This window comes from Eptatretus burgeri, chromosome 6 (assembly GCF_056783735.1).
Source record: "Eptatretus burgeri isolate ZD-2024b chromosome 6, Ebu_testis_v1, whole genome shotgun sequence".
Lineage (NCBI taxonomy): Eukaryota > Metazoa > Chordata > Myxini > Myxiniformes > Myxinidae > Eptatretus > Eptatretus burgeri.
In genome coordinates, this window is record NC_140966.1 from 98,690,224 (window position 1) to 98,698,939 (window position 8,716).

At 41.9% G+C, this 8,716-nt stretch overlaps 1 long non-coding RNA gene across 1 annotated transcript in view; it reads right to left on the reverse strand.

Annotated features, from left to right (window-relative positions):
* Window positions 1–8,320, reverse strand: part of LOC147025438 (uncharacterized) — a 79,280-nt gene extending 70,960 nt beyond the window's left edge. The window contains exons 1-2 of the long non-coding RNA XR_015059526.1: window positions 6,412–8,320; window positions 6,283–6,318 (exon numbers count right to left, since the gene is read on the reverse strand). This is a non-coding gene — a long non-coding RNA (uncharacterized LOC147025438). The remainder of the gene's footprint in view (window positions 1–6,282; window positions 6,319–6,411) is intronic.
* Window positions 8,321–8,716: the final 396 nt, after the last annotated feature.

Genomic DNA, 8,716 nt, shown 5'->3' on the forward strand with positions numbered 1-8,716 from the left:
GCATTGTGTTTATCGATAAATTCGCATAAGAAATCGATAAATTATAAGAATACAGTGAGTCATCACTATCCGGAAGTGGTGCGTGCCCGTACGGAATGTTCACATGCCTTCCACAAATTATCCCTTGTATTGAAGTAACAACTGCTGTGATACTTACACACACAGAATTAATTAAAATACAAATTAAAATCAAGTTTACCTCCCTGTCTTTGCTTGCCATGACATTCGCTGCCATTGACCATTGCCACTCCTACGTCACGGTAACTAAATGGCACCCTTTCCCCATCGGCCACGCCTACGCAGCAACGTGTCTTGTCATTGGTTTGGTAAATAAATGGCCATAACTTGGGAAGCACTTGTCCGATTAATATCAAACCTAGAAAAGGCACATACTCAGGTCCCCAGCAATATACCTGGCAAGTTTCAATTTGATCGGACCAGTGGTTGTCAAGAAACAGCGGTCACACACACACACACACACACACACAAACACACACACACACACACACACACACACACACACACACACACACACACACACACACACACTGCTGGAATTATAGATAGATAATGCTCCTTGTACTATTTCAAACACCATTCCCTCTTACTCTTTCACCTTGTCCCTCAGTCTATTCCCTCTGATTTTATGTTTGTGTGCAGACTAGATTGAATTAACACATGTGTTTTAAAATGTTTTCCAGCTGTTGCCATCATCTCGACACTGTGACAGCCGAATCCCCTTCTGTGGCGATTTAACTGCGAGAGCCCATCTTGTATCTCGAAACTCACAGTAAGTATGATTGTTTCAATCAAGAGTGGGTAGGAAGAGGAATAGCAATTAAGCACTGATTAGTCTACTGGCTTTCTGCAGCTTAGTCTTTGTATCTAGTATTCTCCAGAATTTATTTGTCTCTCTTCCTTCCTTTTTCATATTAAGGTGGTTTACAAATCATGTGAGCTTTTGTTTATAAAAGGCTGAGTAATGGATAAACTACCATAATATTTGTTTTTATAGAGTTGTTAAGAGATACCCTTCATCACTTTTTAACTACTTTTGTGTGCATGCTCAAAACCAAGATGGCAGCAACATGACCAACATTTAGATGGTGGAACAGCAAATCTTTTTGAAATTTATGGTTAAGTCCACCAACAAGGTTGTGAGACTTTACAGACAATTGTCTGCATCAAATGGTGATGTGCTGTAATTGTTCGTCAAAGACATTCAAATAAAAGATCACCTTTTAGGCAATAAGTTTTTGACGATGAATGAAGTGATGAAGAATGATGTCCTCCACTGGTTATATCAAAAAAAAAAAACAGAGGAAAAGTTTTTTTACATTGAAGCCATACTTCCATTGCTGTGGGATAAGAATTTGACCAAAGCTGGAGAATACCTTTCAAAGTTATAAATATCATTTTTTGAAATGTATATAATGCTTAGTTTTGAGATTAAATTCGTGAAAATCAAATTTTAGCACCATTCACATCGAACCCTCGATATTATGAACATTGAATATTGTGATTGATTTATCATTCCTGTTTTTCATATCTATCTATCTCTCTCTGTCTCTGTCTCTCTCTCTCGTCTCTGTCTCTCTCTCTCTCGTCTCTCGTCTGTCTCTGTCTCTGTCTCTGTCTCTCGTCTCTCGTCTCTCGTCTCTCGTCTCTCTCTCTCTCTCTCTCTCTCTCTCTCTCTCTCTCTCTCTCTCTCTCTCTCTCTCTCTCTCTCTCTCTCTCTCTCTCTCTCTCTCTCTCTCTCTCTCTCTTTCTCTCTTTCTCTCTTTCTCTCTTTCTCTCTTTCTCTCTTTCTCTCTTTCTCTCTTTCTCTCTTTCTCTCTTTCTCTCTTTCTCTCTTTCTCTCTTTCTCTCTTTCTCTCTTTCTCTCTTTCTCTCTTTCTCTCTTTCTCTCTTTCTCTCTTTCTCTCTTTCTCTCTTTCTCTCTTTCTCTCTTTCTCTCTTTCTCTCTTTCTCTCTTTCTCTCTTTCTCTCTTTCTCTCTTTCTCTCTTTCTCTCTTTCTCTCTTTCTCTCTTTCTCTCTCTCTCTCTCTCTCTCTCTCTCTCTCTCTCTCTCTCTCTCTCTCTCTCTCTCTCTCTCTCTCTCTCTCTCTCTCTCTCTCTCTCTCTCTCTCTCTCGTCCGTCTCTCTCGTCCGTCTCTCTCTCTCTCTCTCTCTCTCTCTCTCTCTCTCTCTCTCTCTCTCTCTCTCTCTCTCTCTCTTTTTCTCTCCCTCTCTCTCTCTCTCTCTCTCTCTCTCTCTCTCTCTCTCTCTCTCTCTCTCTCTCTCTCTCTCTCTCTCTCTCTCTCTCTCTCTTTCTCTCTTTCTCCCCTCTCTCTTTCTCTCTTTCTCTTTTTCTCTCTTTCTCTCTTTCTCTCTTTCTCTCTTTCTCTCTTTTTCTCTTTCTCTCTTTCTCTCTTTCTCTCTTTCTCTCTTTCTCTCTTTCTCTCTTTCTCTCTCTCTCTCTCTCTCTCTCTCTCTCTCTCTCTCTCTCTCTCTCTCTCTCTCTCTCTCTCTCTCTCTCTCTCTCTCTCTCTCTCTCTCTCTCTCTCTCTCTCTCTCTCTCTCTCTCTCTCTCTCTCTCTCTCTCTCTCTCTCTCTCTCTCTCTCTCTCTCTCTCTCTCTCTCTCCCTTCCACCTCTATCTTTCTCTCTGTCCTTCTCACAGAAGTAATACTGGATATAATATCAATCTCATGGATTGAGGTTACACTCGACAATGGATCATCTTCAAACAATAAATCAGCTTATTCAAAAAAAATCAAGAGGATATAGATTGCCAAGCTTGACATTTTATTCCTTATGAAAAAGCCTTTGACAGTGTGGAAACAAATGCAGTCAGGAAGTTTTACATTGTTGCAACGTCAACTCTATATATATATATATATACACATTTATATTGACATGACCAAGTGAAATCAATGTCACTCCCATTCACAATGAGGGTTCCAAAACCAGATGCTCTGGAAGTACAGACCAGTGAGCTTACTTCCAATTATATGCAGTCGGAGAATCCATCATTGCTGCTGATGTGCATCCTTTCCTCTTTTTAAACCAGATGATCTCTGCCCATCAATCGGTTTGGATTCTGTTTGGTTTGGTTTGGATCAATCGGCCACTTAACTCTGGACATGCTGCTCCTTCCTTCTCAGAAATTGTCTGAGGCCTTAAATTTCAAATAATAGGTTAGGTCTGACATCCTGCTCTACTTGCCAAGCTTGCGGCCTGCAATGCACAATGTCCTTTCATATGTGGCTTTCTGAATTCCTCAACTCGCGCAATCAACACGTTGCTATGAATGAAAATCTCTCCTCTACTTTCTCAGTGGAGGCCGGAGTGCGCAATATAGTTTCCTTCACCCAGTCTTGGTCTTCATCTTCACTGACGGCCAATTTGATGGCCTGGAAAACCCTCTCTTCCATTTTGCAAATTACTTCACATTGTGTCGTGTAATACTCCATCCCACTGACAGGAAGACAGCAGTTGCATCATTCTCTGCTGATTTGGAATCCATTACTTGCTCGTCTGATAAGTGGAACATTTCTTTCAATCCTGGCAAATCTCAGCCTCACCCTGTCATTCTGGGAGGATCAGCAAATGATCCTCGCCTGGTGTTTGCTTAGTGGTTAGGGTGGCGGCTTGGAATCCTGGGGTCCTGAGTTCAAGCCCCGTTGGCCGCTGAATTAATATACACCAGGAGGTTGACTCAGCCTGTCATCCTTCCGAGGTCGGCAAAATGAGCACCAGTGTACTGGTAAGGGGGGCACTGCATCAGCGGCATAGCCGCGTCCCAACCAATGATGCAACCAACAGCCACATGCTTCACTCGATAGAGAGAGAGAGAGAGAGAGAGAGAGAGAGAGAGAGAGAGAGAGAGAGAGAGAGAGAGAGAGAGAGAGAGAGAGAGAGAGAGAGAGAGAGAGAGAGAGAGAGAGAGAGAGAGAGAGAGAGAGAGAGCGAGCAAATGACCCCACCTATTTGTTTCCATGGTCAATCACTGGAAGAGGTCATTCTGTTGAAGTTCTCTGCCTGATCACCATGAGCCACAAACTCTCCTGGGCTGATCTTATCAGAGACTGGAGTCCAAAGCTGGGTGCAGACTGGGCATCCTCCATCATTCCAAGTCATAGAGGCCTTTGTGCATAGCTCATTGGAGTACTGACCTCTTCGATGGACTGGCACCTTAACATTCCATGTGTCTCTTTGGGGTGATGTAGAATTGAATGCTCTCAACATTATTAGCATCTCCCACAATGAGGCTGAAGCATAAGGTCTGCTATTTTGACATCACAGACAAAAGGGTGGACCTTTTTACCTTTTCTCTTTTTAGCCACCTCCCTTTAAGTCGAGCTCCCTTGGTTTTCTCAGCCCTCCAACCTTCCTCAACGACCTTCCTTCAGGATGTACACTTTCTTTCAGTTAATTGCTCCCTGGTTAAACTTCTCAAATTCAGATCATCTGTCCACCTTCACTCTTTTGTTCCTCTTTTATTATGTTTGTGGAACCACCTTCCCAAGGCGGTTCAACTGTTTTCTTTCCTCCAGTTGGTGGACGTTAAAGATCTCACAGTGTCTTTTGCGAAGAATAGGTGAGCTATCGCCCGTACCCTAAACAAATTCCAAAGTTCTGCCCTAACTACTGCTCGGAAGGCCATGGCAAACCACTCAGTATAACTCTTGGCAATAAACTGCTTCAACAGCACGACAATCTGTAACAGAGCATGGTACATCAGAATCAGAATATATAACCCGAGCTTGCTTGCTTGATGTTTCCACACAGCAAGAGGTGAGTACGTCTATTACATATGTACTATTTGAACATGAGTACATCTGTCAAGTATTATGTTGGAATGTGAGTATGTACTATTATAACGTGCATTACCTCTACTAAGTATGTAGTAGAACGTACAAAGTTACCTCTGCCACTGAAGGTGGATGGAGGTTGTGTTTTCACCCCTGTTTGTCTGTCTGTCTGTGAGCAGGATATCTCAAAACGTTATGGGCAGATTCAGGTGAAAGTTGCTGGCTAGGTTGGTTTGTGAGAAGGACGAATTGATGAGATTTTGGTGGAGATTCGGATTCGGATCTGGATATTAGGATTTTTTAAATGATTCCACCCAATTGAGAGATTTGGCCAAAAACGATGTACGTAGGATGATATCTCAAAAAGTTGTGGATGAGTTGGTTAGGTGATAAGAACAAGCCGATTCGATTTTTGGTCCAGATCCAGATCCAGCCTATCAGTGGGATACAAAATGTAAATTGTTCAGCCTTGCGGAGATACGCACTCGATACGCACTCCACCAAGTGCCATTCTCGTTACCTCCACCACCAAAGATGGACGGAGGTTGTGTTTTCACCCATTTGTCTGTTTGTCAGTCTCTTTGAGCAGGATATCTCAAAAAAGTTGAAGACTGATTCGGACAAAACTTGTTGGGCAGGTTTGGTGTGTGACAAGGGTGAATTGATTCGATTTTGGTGCAGATCCGAATCTGAAACCGGATATGATTTTTGAATTTTTTTAAAAAAAAGTGATTCTTCACCATTGAGAGATGGGGCCAAAACGATATCCAACTCGATATTTCAAAAAGTTGTGGATGAGTTGGGTAGGTAACAAGAACAAAACATTTAAATTTTGTAATCCAGATCCAGTTTGTCAGTGTGATCCAAAACGTAAGCTGTTCAGCCTAGCGGAGGTATGCGCTCGACCGAGTGTCATTCTAATTTTTTCATGGTTCCCGAAGGGCGACATAAAGTGTTTAGACTTGTTGTCCACAGTGTTCCACTTTTTGAAGAACAAGCCCAAAAAATGTCACTGGCCTTGGCTTTGAACCCAGGACCTCTCTCACCCAAAGTGAGAATCATACCCCAAGACCACCAAACCATATTTATCAATTTTTGTTTGAACATAAATTTTTATGACATAATTATTCACTTTTGTATTGCCCACATTTGTAATCTGTCGCAGATCTATTGCAATGACCTTTAGCATTCGATTATGACCTCCAGCAAAGAAAAAAAAAAGTTCATTTTCACTTATGGATGCTGTTTCTTTGGAAAATAATACGTTTCTTTTCATTATGAGGGAGAACTGAAAGTTCTACCAATTGTCTGATATTACGAATTGGCTGTACCGGGAAGCACCAGCGATCTACGATTGCAACCTTCTCGTTGAATAAGCAGTTGGAGCCAACTGGCCCTGTGTTACAACCGAGTTGTGTAATACCAGCAATGATACACGGCAGTGAAATGTGGGCTTACAAAAGAGTATGGAGAAAAAAATTGCTCACCACACAGAGCCATGGAAAGATGCCATCTCAGCAGAACTAAAAGAGATGAGAGCAGATACCAATGGATCAGACAGAATACCAAATTCATCGACACATTGGTCATAATCAAAAAACTGAAATGAAACTTACCTGGGAATAGCTCGAAGAGTAGACAACCAAGAGATGACGATAATTACAAACTGGAGTCCTGGAGATGGACCTCTTGAAAGCAGGGGGAATACAAGGTTAGATGGAGAGGAGAAATGTAACAATTCACTGTTATACAATGGCCCTGAACCACAGGGAATTCAAAAGGATGGACCACTTTGAGGGAGGCCCTTTGGTTGGGGTTGTGCAGGGAGGCTAATCTTACTTAACATATTTGCTCAACTGATGCTATGGAAATGAGACTTCACATAACGGAGCAAATTTGGATTAGAAGTTAAATTGTCACCAGAGTGGACGTTTCCTTTGATTTGTTTACCTCCTGCTATGCCTTGGTTTAAAAAAATCCCCACCAAAAACACCTATCTTACAGTAGTACTACATTTTGGTCTGCTCCGAATCCTGTAGGAAGTGGTCTGCCTTTGTGTGTCGTGGTAATGTTCTCGATCCTGTTCCTTATTTTGAAAATGTGCCCAGGCGTGGAAGAGATCAATACAGCACAAAATCAATCCACGAGTGTCCCTCGTGCTTTCACAAAAGGCTAAGGATTGTTCTGCTATAGCGGTTATCATGGCCGGACCATCAGCCGCTTAATTTCATTTCATTATCCCTCTTAAGTGTGCCTTGGGTGCCTGCAGCTGTGGGATGTCAATTCTGTTCATGTATCATCATTTGGCTTGGTTTGCGAATCACGAGGTTGCATGCAACTCCTTCGTCTATACACATTTGGCTGAAATGTCATAAAATAACGTGCCATGCTTGATAAGCAATTTCAGAAATAAAATCTTGTGCAATTATCTTCAAATTGCTTCCCAACAACAGTGCTTCATGCTCTGGCCAAACTGGGTTTTTAAAAAGTTTTCATATCAACTGTCTTACAAAAACACAAATGTATTTGTTGTGGTCTGGTGTATGTTTGGCCCTCTTTATATACCTGGGAAACTGAAGGAATCATGTTTGGAAGCAACGCAACATTTTAAAGTAGCTCAAAACAGATAATTATCGGTGTCTGCAACAGCAAAATAATATTAACTGTAATCTATATATTATGTCCAGGTAATGGCAGTGAAATGATTAAGTGGAGCTCTCCACTCCATGATTAACCAAATCCTATTCTTTACATCCTCTTCTCTGACTCTGATCTTCTCACAACCTTCTTTCCCTTTTCCCCTGACTTCCAACTCTTCTACACTCTTTGCTCCTCCATCCTTGGTCCATTGTTTTTTGTTGTTTTTAATTTTCACTTATCCCCACTGCTTCCTTTATACGCCACACGCGGGAAGCAGAAAGCGGGGTTAAGCGATTGGTTCACTTATGTCCGTCTGTCAGTCCGTCCGTCCATCTCCAAACATCCGTTTATGATAGAGGAGCAACTTGATTTCAATTGAATGTTATATTTTGAACGTGAATTGGAACATGAATCACAAAACAAACCTCCAGTTTTCGCAATACTTTGTCCCAATTGCACATGCGCAGAGAGGAGCGAGATAATTATTTCACTCTGTCTGCCAGTTGTTGTTCGTCTTTCGGCTGCTCCCGTTAGGGGTCGCCACAGCAGATCATCCGTTATGATCTGCATACTGATTTGGCACAGGTTTTATGCCGGATGCCCTTCCTGACGCAACCTTGGTCGCCTCTTACGACACAGGGATAATGATTGGGTTTTGCCATGATTCCAGGCTGCCCTACACCCTCTCTTAGCATGGCCCAGCGCAGGGCTCCCGTCCTCAAGCAATCCTCCAACCCAAGCCTCCGAGTAGCCGGATTACAGGCGCACGCCACTATGCCCAGTCATTGTGTCTGCCAGTCTGGCAGTCAAACAGATTGAAAATCATTCCAAACAGGAAAACTGTTTTTAGGAAATCATGAAGAACTAGTGATAGATGAGGGTGGCGTGAAAGACACTGCGTCAACGGCGGTAAAAATTTCTGGATTACAAATTTTTTTCGACCTTTAAAATCTTTAATTTATTTAAATTTAATTGTTTTCTCGAACACTGTAGAATACCAATCACCTTCTTACCACTTCAAAAACCTTCAGTTTAGCAGCACTTGGACATGTTAAATGATGTGGTGTAATCGACATTGCGTGACAGTGGTGAACTTCTGCAAAAAAAATAATTAATATGACCTTTAAAATCATTATTTTATTTAAATTTAATTACATGGTTGAACACTGTGTCGGGTTATGTGTTCCATGAATTCTGTGGTTTAAATTTTGTATCGAGGCTCGTGGAGTAGCTAGAGCAAAGAACCAATCAGGACGTAACAGAAGGGAAAGAACAGTAGAA